Genomic DNA, 20,146 nt, shown 5'->3' on the forward strand with positions numbered 1-20,146 from the left:
CTAGTTCAGGAAATGCCAGCTGGGTTCTCTGCACTCAGCATGTGCCCTGTCCAAGCAGGGGATGGTGCTTAAATGAAGCTTTACCAGGAGGTAACAGAAGAAGAGGGAGAAGGAAATGGCACCCCACTCCAGTGTTCTTACCTGGAGAATCCCAGGGACGGGGGAGCCTGGTGGGCTGCCGTCTATGGGGTTGCACAGAGCTGGACACGACTGAAGCGACTTAGCAGCAGCAACAGAAGAGAGCAGAGAGGAGGCAGTCTAAGCACACCCACCAAACACAGCTGACCCTTGAACAACACAGGAATTTGAACGGCATGGGTTCAGCTACACACAGATTTTTTTTTTAATTAAACATACTGGAAACTTTTTTGGAGGTTCGAGACAATTTAAAAAACTCACAGATGAACGATGTAGCCTAGAAATATCAAAAAAATTCAGAAAAAGTAAAGTAGGTCATGAATGCATATAAGTGGATTCTAGTCTACACTTACATAGGTATATGATGAGTAACATTTAATATAAAACTAATAATGTGTTTGTTTTCTTACCAATTTATAACTTTGCTTTCAAAGGATTGTATTACAGTACAGCATGACTCTCTCATAACTGGAGAAATTGCATATCAGCCTATCATCACAGATGTTTTTAAGTAACAATGCTTCCAATATTATATTGTGAATATGAATGTAATGCTGTATGCCATAAAAACTGTATAAAGATTCACTCATTAGTGTGTAGGCTAGGCTACCATGAAGCCATCATATTGATTATTACACCAGGCTACCATAAAGCCATCACATTGCTGCTTCATGAATCACCACAAGGAATTTGGACTTCATCCTATACGTAGTAGGAAAGGACTGGAAGATTCTTAAGCAGGGAATGAATACACTCTAAGGTTCACTTTGTACAATCCTGACAGTTGCTGTGTGCATAATGGATCATGTGGGAGCTCAAACTTTGAGGTTTACAAAAATCTGTTGTTAAAACTCAGAATGTACTAAGGCCACAAAGAGGAGTCTTTTTGTAACTCCGTTCTCCCCACATGTGGTACAGACAAACCCTTACACATACATAAACACACACACACACACACACACGGTGCTTAATTCTTTAAAATCCCACAGTACGAAAGAACAACAAATTTTATGTTTTGGTGTCTTTCCTGACAAAAGGCAAAAGAGAACAGTAAGACAAAAATATATTCCTTTAAAGTAATGCATACTGCTTTCACCAGACATTCTGTTACAAACTAATGCAAAGTTGGCTGTTCGTTGACAATGGAGCATTTCCAACTATCTACTTACTATTCAAACTTTGATACTCTGAAAACATTTCCTCTTAAACAGATTTTTTTAAAAACCAGTCAAATATAGTTATGGAAATATAAAAATCACCCCAGTCTTTTGTACAGGAGGCTCTTTAGAAATTAAGAATCGGAAAATAGTCACTAAAGCAAATGGTTAGTAGGAGAGGGCGATCTGCATCTTTTAGGACTGGAATGCCACTGGAGATCCATTCCTCCAAAACTCTGAAAGTATGACCACTATTTATCCAGAGCCTTCTGGTAAGCAGTTAAAGTGTTTTACAAATATCATCCTCATAATAACCCCATAAAGAGAGGAGAGTTTGCTATAAAAGTTCATTGGGCGTGAAAACTTGGCTTGGTTATTCAACAGCTTGATCCAAAAGCAATTATTAAAATTAATTTTTAACAGCAACAAAAATAATTTGGCTGAAAGAGTAAACTAATAAGCAGTCAACTCCCTACCCATGGTACATTTCCCCGACACAAAGGCTGCCGTTTCATTCCTTGCCCCAGGACCCAGAATTACTTGTATGAAACCAGCTCCTGTAATGATGGCTCAGAGGCCCGGTGCCAGGGGCGGAATCAAAAGCACTGGACTCCGTTTTATAGCAGTACTTGGTCCTCTGTCTACACTGTCCTCAAGTCCGGCACCAAACGAGCTGGGGCGATAGTGGTTTCCTAATGAATTAGACCAAGCAAAGAGCCATCCTTTATGATGCTCCAATGGCCCACTAATTGCTCGAGGTCAGACAGACACATCCCAGCTCCTCCTCCCCAGTGAGCTCCACCACATGCACGCCTGGCAATCCTCAGGTCCTCTGGGCAGATAAGGCACCAGAAGGATGGGGTGGCTCAATGGACAGGCAGCTGTGCACTGAAGCTGATGCATTTGCTGTGTAAAGAATGCCATGCTCACTGGCTCTTCGCCAGGTTCTTCAGAGGAACAAGGCCAAGTTCCTGGAATCGACAACTTAGAGGTCATGCCTCCTTTGCCAGCCTTCTCCCTCCCCCTTGTGGACTGTTTCTTTCTTTGTGCTCAGACGCTCAGTTGTGTCCAACTCTTTGCGACCCCATGGACTGTGGTCAGCTGGGCTCCTCTGTCCATGGGATCTCCCAGGCAGGAATACTGGAGTAGGTTGCCATTTCCACTGGAGTAGTTCCCCATCTCCAGGGGATCTTCCTGACCCAGGGATCGAACCTGCATCTCTTACGTCTCCTGCATTGGTGGGTGGGTTCTTTACCACTAGCACCATCTGGGAAGCCACATTTCTCTCTTTAGCCATGGGTAAGTTTCACTGATGGAAAATGAATTCAAAGTAAAGGCTGTTGATTCCATATGACAGTGAGAAGCCTGGAACAGACATTGGGTTTTCCTGGGAATGAATTCCAGGATTTTCCCATGTACCCTAGGAGTGGAAGTGATGGGACAATGAGACCTTCCCAGCCTTTTCACAGTATCATGTGGTGAGAATAGAATTTATATCCCTTCTTTTCACCTACAGGTTGTGTTATTTACACGGGCTACTTATACTCACTGAGTCTCTATTGCCCATCTATAAAATGGGTCTAATACTCCATAGGAGACGTTGTAGCATCTGGCACAAAACAGATGCTAATTATTACTGTCTTCTGTTTACATAAAGTCAACCTTCTCCTATCTTCTCCTAATTTTCATTTGCCTGTGCTTGCTGGTTATTCTCAAATTCTTTAATCCATTTGCAACTGGACTATCCATGTCTATTTCATACTAAGAGAAAGACCAAAGTAGTGATTTTAAATAGGATTTGGATCAAGCAGAGATGTGGTCCAAAATCCAGTTCTCCTACTATTGGTTATACAGTCTTGGGAAAGTTGTCAAACCTTTTGGGCATGGAATTGTCTGGGGTAAGGAGAAACTGTTTAGGCATAAGAAGTTTTTAGGAAGCTTGTGGGGGAGAGTTGTCAAACCTGTGACTCAGTTTCATCAGGTACAAAATGGGGCTAAATATCACTGGCACTAAATATCACAATTAAAGGGTTACTGGGGAAATAATTGGAAATTATTATTGGAAATAATCAGCAGCCATCTTTGTAAGGGAGCCCTGGGGTCAGTACCCTCCCCACAGCCTATGAAGCAAATGCCACTTAATAATAACATCCTTTTTCTTAGGTGGCCAGAGAGCACTCTACAACAGCTGAAGAACAGAACCTAGAAACAACGCGTCCTGACTGATGACTGGGGTGCTAATGGTATGTTAGTGACATCAGTGGGTGACGGGGTTTAGCTCTAAGTTTTCAAACCCTTCATGGGTAAAGTATGCCTGAACAGTCCTGGCCTGAGCCTTGTCTCATCTCCCTCCCTCAAGGCTGTGGGCAGACCAGCCTGGTGTGCACAGGCACCACTTCTAGCTGGACTCCCAAGGAAGGCCAATAGACGAATGCTATCATTATAAAACAGCTCTACCCACCTTTGGGCTTCCCTGATAGCTCAGTTGGTAAAGAATATGCCTGCAATGCAGGAGACCCTGGTTCGATTCCTGGGTTGGGAAGATCCCCTGGAGAAGGGAAAGGCTACCCACTCCAGTATTCTGGCCTGGAGAATTCCATGGACTGTATAGTCCATGGGGTCCCAAAGAGTCGGACACGACTGAGTGACTTTCACAGCCGCCCATCTTCTCTGGCTAGGGTTCTCATCTCCATTAGGTATCAGGAGGGTGGGGAAGTCAAGAAAGCTCATTATTACACACCCATACTCTGAATATCTGAGGCTCTGGGTAAACCCACTCATTTCAAGAAGAAAGAATGTACTTTCCAGTGCCACCTCTAGAATTAGAAAAGCAATCTTAAATCTAGTACAAGTTCTTCTCATGGTATCGGGCATACAAATTTTGTTTCTATTGCAAGACTCTACCCATTTTATTAAAAGTCTTCAAGAAATACTCTTAAATCATTTTGTTATATTTGAACTTAAAATTGTGGAAAAATTCATATTGGTTCTGCAAATATAAATATGTGAACATCAATACAGCTCATATTTAGAAAAAGGAAACAACAGACTAAAAGATTTAAGAATAGGGGGAAGGCCTTGAGATGATTTAGAATGGTTTTCTATTAGAAAGAAGTAACTTCTCATTGTTGATCAGTTGCTAAGTCATGTCTGACTCTTTGCAACCCCATGGACTACAGCACGCCAGGCTTCCTTGTCCTTCACTATCTCCTGGAGTTTGCTCAAACTCGTATCCATTGAATCAGTGATGCCATCCAACCATCTCATCCTCTGTTGCCCCCTTCTCCTCTTGCCCTCAATCTTTCCCAGCATCAGTCTTTTCCAATGAGTTGGCTCTTCGCATCAGGTGCCCAAAGTATTGGAGCTTCAGCTTCAGCATCAGTCCTTTTAATGAATATTCAGTATTGATTTCCTTTAGGATTAACTGTTTTGATCTCCTTGCAGTCCACAGGACTCTCAGGAGTCTTCAGCACCACAATTTGAAAGCATCAGTTCTTTGGTGCTCAGCCCTCTATATGGTCCTCATCCTTCTTTATGGTCCAACTCTTACATCTGTACCTGACTATAGGAAAACCCATAGCTTTCACTATACAGACCTTTGCTGGTAAAGTGATGTCTCTGCTTTTTAATATGCTGTCTAGGTTTGTCATTGCTTTTCTTCCAAGGAGCAGCATCTTTTAATTTTGTGGCTGCAGTCACAGTCCAGAGTGATTTTGGAGACCAAGAAAATAAAATCTGTCACTGTTTTCACTTTTCTCCATCTATTTGCCATGAAGTAATGGGACTGGATGCCATGATCTTCATGTTTTGAATGCTGAGTTTTAAGAAGTAACTACTGAATACTTAAAATATGCCAAATATTGTTCTAACCTGTTTGATTGTCCCAAAAACCTATGAAGTATTATTAACCCCTAATTACAGATGAGGGGATTGAAGCAGAGACTTTAATTAGTGTCTCAAAGATCATCCAGCTGGGAAACATTAGAGCTGGTTAACTTCCCAAAGATCACCCAGCTGGGAAATGTTAGAGCCAGTTAACTTCCCAAAGACCCTCCAGCTGGTAAATGTTAGAGCTAGTTTCAAATCTAGGCAGTTTGGCTCCACAGCCTTGCCTTTTAACCACTCAAACCCCACTAGCTTATTTAATCTTAGCTGGTCAGTTAATAAATCAAGGTTCAAGATTCTTTCTCTACCATAAACTGCAGAAGAGCCTTTGACTTGCATGCACAATGCGGGCAGTATTAATCAACACTTCAGGAGGGATTCCAGCACAGATATTTAGGGTTCCTGGTCCCTATTTCCTAAAACTGGGGATCTTAAAATCCCCATTCCAGATCCAAACACCCCTGGTATGTAGAGGGGGTAGGGAGAGCATTCAGGGTTGACTCAGTTGAGAACCATTACGGTAAACAGAAAAGCACATCAAAAGGACGTCAAGAAATTTAAACCAAAAAATACCTGTTAGAAAGCAAAGGCAGAGGAAGAAAGGAAGGAGAGACAAGAAGACTCCACATGCCAGACTTCCTTCCTTTCCTGCCTCAATGCTGCACTGTTGAACTGGCAGTTAGACTAAAACCAACCCAAATGTTTGAAAAGGCATCAGGACTCAGCAGCTAAAAGAACACTGTTTTCTAAAAGCAAATCCATATATGGCAGGCATGCTTAATCTGTTCTTTCATAAACTCTAAACCCAAGATTTCAAATTAAGACCTGCTAGACAATCTCCAATCAACAGAAGTCCTTTCCTTTGTTCATCCTTATGCAAAAAAACTCAGATTGTCCCAAAAGAAAAAAATCCAATTTGGATTCAAAACCTGGTGCTACACTTAATAAGAACCTATATTCTGACACATAGGGAACCACTCACTTGGTTCCAAAAATGCAAATAACCGAGAAGTCATAACGACGGATAAGCAAGAAACACAACCAGCAAACTCCTTCCTCAGCCTGCCCTCTCTTCTCTGCCACTTTGTGGGGTGACACACCAGCAAGACCATCTGAAGGTAGCTCCCCTAGATGACGACCAGAGAGCACTCCCCTTGGTGGAGCTGGTGTCGGGATGTGGATTCCCGGGACCAACCATCCCAGCGTCCTCCAGCCTCTCACGTCTCCACCTCTCTCCCACCCTCCTCCTCCGTGCTTCCCTCCATTCCTCTCTTCCCCACTCTGCCATTCCCTTGGCAAATGCCAATCTCATTTCTCAGGTTTTCTTTGCAGCCGTCCTGACTAAGGATTGGTTCTCGGGATATTCTGCACAAAAATCACAAAGCCAGGAGGGGATGGTGGCAAGAATTCCAAGGTAGTCACCTCCAGGTAGATTCTTTACTGCTGAGCCACTGGGGAAGCCCAATTTAATTTTTTAGGGGTCATTTAAACGACTTTGATAGTGTCTCACATTTTGTGTACCAGGAATCTGGGGAAGGAGCAGCTGATGTGATGCTTCTATTCCACATGGCAATGGGGTCCTTAGGCAGTGGGTGGATGTGCTAGTCTGGAGGGTCCAATATGGCTTCATTCACATGTCGATGGGGGTGGCTGGAAGGCTGGGTTTAGCTGGGACTGTCCTCTGGGGCACCTGCCATTCTGCACAGGGCAGACCCCTTACATGCCAGCTCAGGGCTTGAATAGCAGTGTTCCCACCACCAAGGCAGAACTTGTATAAAAAAATAATTCAAAGATTCTCCAAAGGTGGTTGGCGCTGAGCCTTGAATATATCCTTTCAGAACTGCCTGTTTGGGGATGTTGAGCCTGAGAAAAAGGAACCAGAATGACTGCTTTTCAGAAAATTGGTCAAAAACAGCAGGGAAACAGCCCAGTGACATTATCCAGATGCAATCAACAGACTTGGGGTTAGAAATTGGCCACGAGCCCCCACTATTACCAAGAAATAGTGTCAGTTCTCAACTGACAAGGCAAGGATTTCTGTAAAAGGACCAATCGCTTTTCTTTATAAGGTTTTGGCCTTCAGAAACTTCTAGGAGATTTCACTGAGGTCGCTCTCCCTTGAGACGTAATCGCTAATGCTGTAAACTCAGTTTCTCCAAGTTACCCTTTGCAATTTACACTCATTAGGCCTCACTTTTTATTTTCTTTTAACCCAATCATACCCAGTAAGGCAAGATGATGCATCAGAGGACCTGGAACCCAGATCACTTCGGTAACAACAGAGGGAAAAGAATCTCTAACACTCTCACTCCAAGGCATGGGTTGTCAGCCAGAAGGATCTTGCCTTTGCCTGCTTCCTGCCCCCAGCTCATAGAGGACAAGAGGCCATGTCTGGAGATGGTTTGGATCTTTACAACCAGAGGAAGTGAGTTCTGATAGCCTCTAGTCGGCAGAGACCAGGGATGGTGCTGAATAGCCTGCAACACACAGGACAGCCTCACAGCCAAGAAATGACTCAGCACAAAGGTGCCCGTGGTGGCAAGGCTGAGAAATCCTGCTACATATAAAGCAGCAATCCCCAATCTTTTTGGCACCAGGGACCAGTTTCGTGGAAGACAATTTTTTCCCTGGACTGGTGATGGTCTAGGGAAGACTCAAGTGTCTTTATCGTGCAGCTCATCTCTATTATTATTAAATCAGCTCCACCTCAGATCGTCAGGCCTTAGATCCCGGAGGTTGGGGACCGCTGCTCTAAAGCACCCACTCTAACAGAGCAGACTGTTAGCAGCTCCGCAGCATTTTCATCGTCACTTCTCTCTCCCCTATTTTTGCACTGTGCATGGGAAGCTGAATTTCTATCAGCTAAACGCACAGATGCCACGCTCCACTGGAAAGTGTCATTTTAAGGAAAGAGTTCTCTTCAAAGTCGGAAAATCATAGTTCTCATCTTGAAATCATTTTTTCACTTAATTTTTAAGAGTCACTTTTAATTTAGATGACCCAGTTACATCAGCAATACTACAGACAGACAAACCAAAAAACAAACTTTAAATGAATCAGAACCAAAGGGCTCCCATATGCTCTGGTCTTTTGTTTCTGAAAATAATGAGCTGAAATGTTTATGCATGGGTACAAGCAAACCCCGAGTTATAGATTAACAGCCGCTCTTTCAGGACAGCCTCTCCCATCTGTCATCTCCCAGCAGGGGAACAATAAGCAATGACACAGACATGGCCTAATCTGACCAAACACAGCCGGTCCTCTGCCACCTGTCCCTAAGCCAATGCAGACGCCTGCCTGCCCGGCCCACAGCCTGGGCCGACTTTCTTCCCTGCAGGAACATTCGCACATGCCCTGCTCTGTTTGGGGCAGTCCTACTTTGGTTTATACTTACAAAGCAAGAGCTGTCAGGTTACCAGGGAGAAAACACTATTTATAAACGCTGATGTTCACCTTTGGGGAACTTCTGATAGTCATTTTTATTGGGTCTCTTCCACCACAAATTTGTAAGGCTAGTAGTTCTTGTTTCTAACATTAATTGCTATTTTCCTCTTGAAACAAGGTTTCAGTGACACCTATCCAGGGCACGAAAAACCACAATTCCCTCCGTGAAATAAATTACATTGCTGGGTTGGTGCACGCTGCAGTGTGAGCCAGGCCTGTTAATGGCCTGTGATGTGTTACCTTTCTCCCAGGACAAACATAAACACTTTTTATAAACTTTCGCATTCTGCAACCCGTTTCCAATGAAGATTTCCCCTCCTGGAGGGAGACCCTTAGCTGTCCCACACATTGCCACTGAGCAAGGGCCTCAGGCCCGAGGAACACACACCCAATAACAAATCTGACCACAGGACGAACTCAGCTTTTAAATGACCATTAATTTTACCTCATGTCAAAATTCTCTAGAACTCCTTTGATCCTTAAAGCAAAGGAGGCCCTGGGAGAGGCTGGTTTACAGAAGCTGGACAAGCAAGACAAGGAGCGCCAGGAAACTCAGAGGTGGGTGGAAAGGGCCTTAAAACGCCAGCTACACAAGTGCTCTGGGCACCAACACAGGAGGCCAACAATCTGGGAGAAACTTCCAGAGTTCTTGGATTCCCTTAAAGTCAAACTTGTTCCTGTTGTATTAGCAACAGTGGTGATAACCGCTGCTTACTGGGTTCCAGATCTGCCTACAGAAAGCTACCTCCTTTATTATTATAACAATTCTACCCAGTGAGCCTATGATTATCTCCATTTCACAGAAAAGGAAGCTAAGGCCTGGTGAGATCGGTAACTCGCCTGGGGTCATGGATCCTGGCAGTGGGAGGTGGGGCCTGGAGCCCAGGCCTGCCTGACTCAAGGCTGATTCCGCCCCACCGCAGGTCCTGTCCGAACACAGAGCCCGCTCCTCCTGGGGCAACCCGGGGCTCAGAAGGGCTGTCTCCCAAGCACTCATTCCTCCAAAGAGTCTGATATATAGTTCTCTTGTGCTTGTTAATTGGTAAAAATCCTCAAACAGGCTGCACACTCACCAAACAATATCTAATCCTGTGTGTTTAATCATTAACATGTTTAGGCTACAGAAAATGCATGCCCTTGTGATTCAAGGTGAGCCGGGCTGCTTGCTAGGTACAACTGGGATCCAGAAAGGACCCAAAGACATGGACCCAGGCATCCCTGGAACCCAGCCCAACTTCAGGAAGAACCCGGTCCTCTCGTGAAGACTCTACGGTTGAGGCCTCATAAACAGGGGCTAATGAAACTGCAGTGATGATCAGGGATTTAATCTTCATTCTGAGGAGAGAGCAAGGCAGAAGAGGAAATAACCTATAGAAAATACAGAGGTATACATGGAAGAGGGCATCAGAGGATGAGATGGCTGGCTGGCATCACCAATGCAATGAACATCATAAACTTGGGCAAACTCCGGGAGATGATGAGGGACAGGGAGGCCTGGCATGCTGCAGTCCGTGGGGCCACAAAGAGTCAGACATGACTGGGAGACTGAACAACAACAATATACTTGGAAGAAAGAGAGAAGAGCCCATGAAAGACTCATCTGATGTGTGTTACAAAAACAGAAGCAAGATGCTTGCAGAAGAACTACAAACTTTGATTCTTACACCCTTACTCCCTATAAAACTGCACTGAACGTGATTTATACCTAGTTGGGGAGTTTCATTTTAAAATAAGAAAATCACAAATATGAATCAATCTTATAACTTATTAAATTTTTACAGCAAGTTGGAACCCTATGAATACAGAATTCCATCACATCTCAGCGTTCAATTTTGTAAACACGAACACTACTATATAAACGTCCATTAGTCCTTTTCTTGTCATTGAGGTTACAGATCCCCATAGACTGCTTACGAAGAAAAAGGAGAGAAGAAAGATCAAGAGAACTACTGAATTGAAACAATGTCACATGCAATAAAATAATAAATAAACAAAAAGTATGCCTTCACCAACAGGCAGTACCAAAACACCTTTCTACAAAAAGGTTTGCTTTCTAAATTACCCTTCATAAAGGCTCAAGGCTCGTAGCCAGGAAGTCATGCACTCTCATCTCACTCTTCTGTGTACTTTTAAGAAGCCTGCAGAGGATAATCAAGCTTCCCCACATGTAACTGAATTCAAGAAACCAGATGTCCCAAACACACTGTTTTTATCAACATATATGTGTTCTTAAAAATTGAATTTGTTCTTAATTTGCATGGTTTTTCACATAGAATGTTCCAGGTTCGAGTGTAATATTTACTGTTCACTGCCAAAGCGCTAAGCTAACATTGGACAACGCAGGACAAGATCACAAAGAACTGTATCAGTGCCAAGGAACAGCCTCCACGAGAAGTTCAAATACTAGACCATGCCAGCACTACCACAAAGTCACTTCCTCAAGCCCGACTTTCACCAAAAAACAAAGTGATGATTGATGCCACTGTGCAAGATTATTTGCTCTTTTTACTCAAGACCACATAACTTATCCAGCGGTCATCATTTTTCTTGCTGCTATGGAGACCCAGTCAGACCCACCTCTGGCCTGCAGAACGCATGCCAGCTTTAGATCAATAAGCCCTGTGATCTATAATACAGAGCAGAAGCTGATAACTCAGCAGATTCTTCCTGTAGTCATCAATCAGGGTTATACTACAGCTTGTCTTCTGACCCACCAGGAGACTGGATGTCTGCTGCCCATTTCCTAAACAGAAGCAAAGAGGTGCCACATGACCCAGCATTCATACCCGTCTCATGAGCCTGTGAAGGAACTTTTGGGTGAAACAGGTTTTCAGCGGGAGCTGTGCTCTCTCCCTCTGAGGCAGCAAAGAAATTCCACATAACACACCCAGCCAAACCGGGAGGCTGTGTCAGAAGGTGTGGATGAAACTTACCAAGCAGTAAACAACAGCATCACTCCAGTGTTTGTGAATTCAAACAAAATATCTTGACCTTAAAAATTCTCTTTGGCAGCTTTTTATCTTCAATTAATCTCCTATAACCAAAACACTGCAGATGGTGACTGCAGCCATGAAATTAAAAGACACTTGCTCCTTGGAAGGAAAGCTGTGACAAAGCTAGACAGCATATTAAAAAGCAGAGACATCACTTGGCCAACAAGGTGCATATAGCCAAAGCTATGGTTTTTCCAGTAGTCATGTATGGGTGTGAGGGTTGGACCATAAAGAAGGCTGAGTGCTGAAGAATTGATGCTTTCGAACTGTGGTGTTGGAGAAGACTCTTGAGAGTCCCTTGGACAGCAAGGAGATCAGACCAGTCAATCCTAAAGGAAATCAACACTGAATATTCTTTGGAAGGACTGATGCTGAAGCTCCAATACTTCGGCCAACAAATGCGAAGAGACCCTGGAAAAGATCCTGATGCTGGTAAAGACTAAGGGCAGGAGGAGATGGTGGTGGCAGAAGGGGAGATGGTTAGACAGCATCACCAATTCAATGGACATGAGTTTGAGCAAACTCTGGGAGATGGTGAAGGACAGGGGAGCCCAGCATGCTACAGTCCGTGGGATCGCAAAGAACTGGACACGACTTAGTGACTGATCAACAACAAACTATTCTAAATTTTAAAATTCCCTTGCAATGGTAACTCTGTGACTTAACTGGGACATTAAACAAGGGAGATAAATGAATCATGATGCTTTGAATTACAAGCCTGAAAGTAGCTGTGTACTTGCCACCGTGGGTCTCTAGGCATGTGACACTGCTCAATTTGGTTTACTTGGCTAGGGCCACTGACAGCAAGGCTGCAATTTTCAAAATAAGGCTAGGAGTGGTGGAGAGCCTGATTTACTGGCCAACGGCATCTATCAGTGTGGAGGACTGAGTCCTTCTCCTATGGCTGCAGCACTCAAAGTATCTGGACCTTCCACTCACACCCACAGTGCCATGTATACAGACAGACAGACAGACACACACACACACACAAAAGGAGGGTGGGCTCTGGCCATCGAGTACTGTTCTTGGGTAGAAGGGCAATTTCAAGCCCAACTTCCACCACCGTTCTGACTCTGCCAGGGAGGCAGAGTGATTGGGGCCACCCCCTCCACATGGCATCCTGCCTCCCAGCCACCCCTGAGCCTGAGAAAGCCTGTCTTCCCCTCAGCTGCACTGCTGATTGTAAGGAATCAGTTTAATCTTGCTACGTCTCACTTTTCTAATCTACATGTAATCTCAAGAAAGTCTCAACTACATACAAGCTACTCGACACCATTTTTTACAGACTTTTCAGCCTATAAAAGTATCTCAAGGAGCACTAGACTAGGAGTTGGGAGTCATAGCTTCACGTGTATCATTCACTCAAGTGCACGGGAAGCACCTAACGCATGCTGGGGACCAAAGATACGAAGCTGTCCAAACAAGACAGGCAGGGACAGAGGTTGAGCCAAGTCATTCAGTGTCCTGAGCTGAAATTAAAAGGCTTGAACAAGAAGCTCTTTCAAGTCCCTCTCTGCTCTCCTATTCTCCACTCTCTCTTTTGGTGCCAAGAGGGGACCGAAGCATTCTGGAATGTTCTGCTTCCCCGAACAGATGCTATTTTTACTCCATATTCATATAGCTCAGGCGGCAGACGTGTGACTTCTCTGCACTCTGCCAAGCATAAACGACACATTTTCATCCCAGGGTTTAGGAGCCTAAGCGTAGCCCTAATCTAGAAGACCCACAGGCAGACGTGGCCCAGGCTCCTTGGCACAGGGGCGATCATGGCTGCGTTCCTGCTACGTGGAGGAAATCTGGTTCCTTGAGATCAGAACGACAGAAAAACAGGAGCAGGGCAGCCAAGGCTTCTTCACGTGTTGCCTGGGTCTGTTTATTTCTTCTTCATCAACTCGTATCATTTCTGACACTGCACTTCAACTTCCTGGACACGACCAGAGAGAAAGGATTTTAAGAGACACTAAAGTCTGGCCAACTTCTGATTAGCCACAGCAACGAAAGAAAGGAAGAGCATATGGCCAAAGAAAGGGGGCTCCTGCCTCCGAGGACTGCAGCACAAAGATAATCTGTATAGGATACGGAGAAGCATTAGGGAAACAAGTGAAAACCTTCTGTCCCCACCCCACCCCCACCCCCTGAATTCCCCTCAGATAACATTTCAGAAACACATTGGCTGGAGTTCCCAAGGGCACCACATCCACAAAGGGAGGCATCTACAGTCTCCACGATCAACTTGCAAATATCAGCTCTTTAATCAATGGGGGGATAGATTTTTACAGCAATTAAACACTCTGAAGCTGTGTGGTTAAAGGTACTTACCAGTGGTTAAGGTTTTTATTAGCACATCTTAATAGAAGTTTTCTTTTTATTCCAAGCTAAGTTCAAAACTAAGCAGAAATGTCTACAGTAGAGAAGGGGAAGCTGGAGACTGGAAAGTGAGCAGATTGGAGATAGTAAGAGTGTAAATAAAGATGCACGTGGCTGCTGTGCTGTGCTTAGTCGCTCAGTCCTGCCTGACTCTTTGCGACCCGTGGACTGTAGCCCGCCAGGCTCTTCTGTCCATGGAATTCTCCAGGCCAGAATACTGGAGTGGGTTGACCATTCCCTTCTCCAGGGGATCTTCCCAACCCAGGGATAGAACCGAGGTTTCCCACATTGCAGGCGGATTCTTTACCATCTGAGCCACCAGGGAAGTCCAAGAACACGGGAGTGGGTAACCTATCCCTTCTCCAGGGGAACTTCCCAACCCAGGAATCAAACCGGGGTACCCTGAATTGCAGGCAGATTCTTTACCAGCTGAGCTACCTGGGAAGCCCTCAGAAGAGGCTGTGCCCCCAAAATAAATTAGCCCGAATCAGTGATGCTAACAATGGGTGTCGTGGCCTCTCTGATCACACGCACAGGGTCTCCATATGTAACTGGACACTTTACTTAGGACTGCTTCATACAAAAAGCCTTCCTATCCCACCCCTTCCAGCCTCTGCCCTGTCCACCTATGCTCACCCTCAGAAAGAACCCAGGCTGCCTTGGGGAACGGTGCCTACTGGTGGCTGGTGCAGAGAACTATCTATTGATCATCATACTTTTCTCTCCCCTCTGTTGCAATCAAAGATGCATAATTCATCCCTTCCTCCTCTTCCCTCTGTTTCTTCTCATTACCGTCAGGGAGGACTTAATCTGAACGTCTGAGGTCCAGGGCTAGAATCCCAGATCCTGCACTTCCCTGCCAGAGATGGAGGTAAATCACACATCCCCTCCCTGCCTCGCTCCTGTCTCGCTCCTGTCTCCGGAAACATGGACAGAAATCCCTGCCTGCCCAGCAAGGCCTTTATGAAGCAGCAGAAATACAAGTACACCATGAACAGAATTCGTTGTTGCTGTTCAGTCACTCAGTCGTGTCCAGCTCTTTGCGCCCCCATGGACTGCAGCATGGCAGGCTTCCCTATCCCTCACCATCTCCCGGAGTTTGCCCAAGTTTATGTCCATCGAGTTGTTGATGCTATCCAACCATCTCGTCCTCTGTCGTCCCCTTCTCCTGAATCCTTCCCAGCATCAGGGTCTTTTCCAGTGAGTTGGCAGCTCACATCAGCTGGCCAAAGTACTGGAGCTTCAGCCTCTAGGGCCCATCAAATAGAAGGCACAGCCTTGCTGTGCTGCTCGCCCCCCAGCACCCAAACACTGCTCGGCTCATGGGAACTCCAGCACTGCCATGCTCTGAAGCAGTGACCTCGACAACAGATAACTGACAAGCCTTCCTCAGAGTCAAAGACACCATCTCAGCTCTGAACAAGCTCTCTTATTGGGCAGATGTCTGTATTTTCAGTGTGAATACCACATGCCTCAGTGATGGGTCAAGTGGTCCACTGGGCCCTGTATCAGCTGAAGTCACTAACACTCACTTGCAGCAGGAAACGCTGTTCCTGACCACAGTGCCCTAAATGGTCACTGGGCTTCCCCAAGGCTCCCCGGTGCTATGGAAATTGGGCTCTGTGTTTACCAGGAGGGAACCGGCCAGCCCCTGTGAGGCTCAACTCCATCCCCAAGTGCCATCGCCCCGTGATAAAGATCTCAAAGGGGCTAATGAAATTATCTCCTCTGCCTTTTATCCCTCAGTAACAACCACAAAATTAGATAAAAATGACCCCCTGCTCCTCTAATTTAAGGCCTATTTTATTACCTTCAACCCTGATTCTCTCTCTTTCAAACGGATATGAGACCCTGAAGACCCCACTGGCCAACGGGATTAGTAATTGACGGCTTCCTCCTCCCAGCCAGTTCTCCAGAGGGCGCTTCTGCTTCCCCCGTCTGGTGGGGTCACAATCAGTTCAATCTTCATGCTTCAGAGACATCCCCTTTGAAGAGGATCAAATGTTTCCCCACCCCTGCCTGGTGCTCCACTCAAAGGGCCAGCAGCCGCCTCTCACTAGAGCGGGAAGGGCAACCTGGCCAGAAAGGTTAAAGTGAGAGGAGGTCAGTGTGGTTAATTGTCCACCAGGCTCAAAGGCAGGCCCATTCAAACAAGCACTGTGGGAGGGCCCATCGCCCCCATAAAATGCGAAGCGCACTTTGAACCCAGGAACAAGGAGGATGAGAATGGTTTCCACCAGCCTGCTGGGACTCGTGGAGCTTTGGCTGTTTTCTTTTTCAGATTGTAGCCATAAAGGGTAGCAGCACTTCTCTGCAGCAACCCCAGGCAGGCAGATAAAACACAGGCGAGGTGAGCAGCAGGGCTTGCCCACCAGGAAATAAAGGAGAGGAAAGAGCAGCATCCATGTCTGGTGTAAAGGGAGCCAATCAAGGCTTCCTTTAGCTTTGAAGAAGGAACCTGAGAGAAGAGAATTCCGAAAGCCTCAGAAACCGCTCCATTGAAAAATGCTCTGCAGTAGGGGTCCCCAACCTCCGGGATCTAATGCCTGATGATCTGCGATGAAGCTGATGTAATAAGAGAAATAAAGTGCACAGGAAATGAAACGTGCCTGAATGATCCTGAAACCCACCCCACCCCGAGTCCCTAGTCCCTAGAGAAAGGGTCCTCCGTGAAACTGGTCCCTGGGGCCAAAAAAGCTGGGGACTGCCGCAGAGAAGAAGAATCATTTAAAATGCTGAGAACTTTTTCACTCTCTTTTGCCTATCTGGAAAAGTTACTTTTATTACCCAGTTATGTGAAAGCTTTGTTTGTGGTGATGTTTCCTAAGACCCACTTGACTTTGCATTCCAGGATGTCTGGCTCCAGGTGAGTGATCCCTGTATCATCATTATCTGGGTCATGAAGATCTTTTTTGTATAGTTCTGTGTATTCTTGCCACCTCTTCTTAATATCTTCTGCTTCTGTTAGGTCCATACCATCTCTGCCCTTTATTGTGCCCATCTTTGCATGAAATGGTCCCTTGGTATCTCTAATTTTCTTGAAGAGATCCCTAGTCTTTTTCATTCTATTGTTTTCCTCTGTTTCTTTGCATTGATCACTGAGGAAGGCTTTCTTATCTCTCCTTGCTATTTTTTGGAACTTTGGAAAAGGTCAGTTTTCATTCCAAACCCAAAGAAAGGCAATGCCAAAGAATGTTCAAACTACCACACAATTGTACTCATCTTACACACTAGCAAAGTAATGCTCAAAATTCTCCAAGCCAGGCTTCAACAATACATGAACCATGAACTTCCAGATGTTCGAGCTAGATTTAGAAAAGGCAGAGGAACCAGAGATCAAATTGCCAACATCCACTGGATCATCAAGAAAGTAAGAGAGTTCCAGGAAAATATCTACTTCTGCTTTATTGACTAACCAAAGCCTTTGCCTGTGTGGATCATAACAAACTGTGGAAAAATTCTGAAAGAGATGGGAATACCAGACCATCTGACCTGCCTCCTGAGAAATCTGTATCCAGGTCAAGGACATGGAACAACAGACTAGTTCCAAATCAGGTAAGGAGTATGTCAAGGCTGTATACTGTTACTCTGCTTATTTAACTTATATGCAGAGTACATCATGAGAAATGCCAGGCTGGATGAAGCACAAGCTGGAATCAAGATTGCTGGGAGAAATATCAATAACGTCAGATACGCAGATGACACCACCCTTATGGCCGAAAGCAAAAAACTAAACAGCCTCTTGTTGAAAGTGAAAGAGGAGAATGAAAAAGCTGGCTTAAAACTCAACATTCAGAAAACTAAGACGATGGCATCTGGTCCAATCACTTCATGGCAAATAGATGGGGAAACAATGGAAACAGTGACAGACTTTATTTTTGGGGGCTTCAAAATCACTGCAGATAGTGACTGCAGCCATGAAATTAAAAAACGCCTGCTCCTTGGAAGAAAAGCTATGACCAACTTAGCATATTAAAAAGCAGAGACATTACTTTACCAACAAAGGTCCGTCTAGTTAAGGCTATGGTTTTTCCAGTAGTCATGTATGGATATAAGAGCTGGACTATACAGAAAGCTGAGCACAGAAGAATTGATGCTTTTGAACTGCGGTGTTGGAGAAGATGCTTGAGAATCCCTTGGACAGCAAGAAGATCCAACCAGTCCATCCTAAAGGAAATCAGACCTGAATATTCATTGGAAGGACTGATGCTGAAGCTGAAACTCCAATACTTTGGCCATCTGATGTGAAGAGCTGACTCACGAGTAAAGACCCTGATGCTAGGAAAGATTGAAGGTGGGAGGAGAAGGGGATGACCAAGGATGAGATGGTTGGATGGCATCACTGATTCAACGGACATGAGTTTGAGCAAGCTTTAGGAGTTGGAGATGGATAGGGAAGCCTGGTGTGCTACAATCCATGGGGTTGCAAAGAGTCGGACTTGACTAGTTGAACTGAACTGAACTGATGGGAAGGGCTCCTTTCAACTCAGATCCATAGTTGTAAAAAGTCTCTAAGAAATAGAAAATAGTCATTTCACAACTGCAGAGGACATGACAGTGATCAAAACAACATCTCCAGCCCTTTTAAAACCAACGTTTCCTGGGAAACATGTATTTATAAGTTTCCTTTCACATCAGTAACAGAACTCCCACGGTAGATAAAACGGGCCAACTCACAGCTGACAAGCACCCTTATCAGAGTAAAAAGTGGTTCCCGAATTATGCATCGGTTAGATACTGGAAGTGGGAAAAAAGCCAGCTCTTGCCCAGAGATGTCAAAACTTGGCTGTAGTTTTATAATGAAACTTAATCTTAGATATTTTTGCTTCTTAAGAAAAAGATAAGATAAAGGCTCACCCGAAGCTAAAGGCTCCACCTGGAACACCAGACACCCAAGGGAAGACGTGCCATTGAGTGAGAGGGTCTGTCAGCAGCCGCTGTCTGGGTTCACACTTCCTTCAGCAATAAAGGAGCTCAGTGGTCATGGCTAACAGCAGCGGAGTCCACAGCCAGCAGATCAGTTGCTGTGTCCACTAGTCGCCTTTGCTCCGACTGCTCCCAAAAGTCTGCTCTGGATACCAGGGGCCCAGTCTGGACAGTGTCTTTGGATCAAGGCCAAGCTCCAAAACAGCTACAGCAAACACACATGCACTCATGTGTCCTGATACACAATTTCTACTGCTGCTGCTGGGGCACGAGCAGTCCTCAGCAAAACCTGACCAAGAGCAAACCCTGAATTGAAAGAAACACAAAGTTCAGACACTCTAAGGAAATTCAGGAACTCGATCACTACTTCTTGGACTTTAAAATTACAATGATGTGGAGTTGTCAGGATTCAGTGAGAGGGACTTCTCCGGGGGTCCGGTGGTTAACACCCTGCGCTTACACTGCAGGGCAGTACGGGATCCATCCCTGGCTGGGGAACTAGGATCCCACATGCGACACAGCTCCACCTCCCCCCAGAAAAAAGATTCAATGAGAGAGCTCTGTGAAGCATCCCGGAACCCACACCAGTGTGTGGAAGGGGACCAGCTCAGTACCTGACGACTTGACCTGCCTCACTTGTTTTTCTAGCCAAATTAGAATTGTTACCGGAAAACAGGGAGCACTCTGAGAATCAGAGACCTCCATGGAACTCAGTGAGTGGCTATTACCGTAAATTGACAAGAACTCCCCATGTGTCTGGCAGCATGAAGCCCAGACGCACACACCACCTTGCACTCAGCTTCTGCGGGCACGGTGCAACACAAACCAGTTGATAATATCTCAAATTCCAAAACCTACTAAAAAGCTAACACTCACTCATACTTTAATACTCAGCTTTTATTTTTAACATCTGGGCTTTTAAACTGTAATTGTTTTCTTCACTTATCTTTCAAGTTACAATAGACAAGCTGGAGTCCATGGAGACGAGAGATCCCTGGGCAAAGCTGAAACCCTCCCTCTATTCAAGCCCTAGGAACCTTGAAGATGAACAGATTCAGGTGAGAGTCAAATTCCCTGCACCGCTTTGCCTTGCACTGATCTCTCCCGCAGGCAGCTGTATATGGATGGGACTCGGTTCCAGGTAGAAGAAACCGTGGTGTCGGGACTGCTTTTCTGCATGGGACTAGCTGGCCCGTACCTCTCCTAGGCTGTGGAAAGCACACACAGGAACCAGAA

General features: G+C 45.3%; 1 protein-coding gene across 12 annotated transcripts in view; it reads right to left on the reverse strand.

Moving 5' to 3' along the window:
* LHFPL2 (LHFPL tetraspan subfamily member 2) overlaps positions 1 to 20,146 on the reverse strand; it is a 285,866-nt gene that overhangs the window by 137,391 nt on the left and 128,329 nt on the right. Inside the window, exon 6 of one of the 12 annotated variants that reach the window (XR_008698789.1) lies at positions 19,802 to 20,113. The exons of 10 other annotated variants lie outside the window; for them this stretch is intronic. The gene's annotated coding sequence lies outside the window, so the exon portion shown is untranslated. Of the gene's footprint in view, positions 1 to 19,801; positions 20,119 to 20,146 lie in introns of those variants that run through there. One more of the 12 variants, XR_008698790.1, reaches the window with a different exon arrangement.

This window comes from Bubalus kerabau, chromosome 10 (genome assembly GCF_029407905.1).
Source record: "Bubalus kerabau isolate K-KA32 ecotype Philippines breed swamp buffalo chromosome 10, PCC_UOA_SB_1v2, whole genome shotgun sequence".
Lineage (NCBI taxonomy): Eukaryota > Metazoa > Chordata > Mammalia > Artiodactyla > Bovidae > Bubalus > Bubalus kerabau.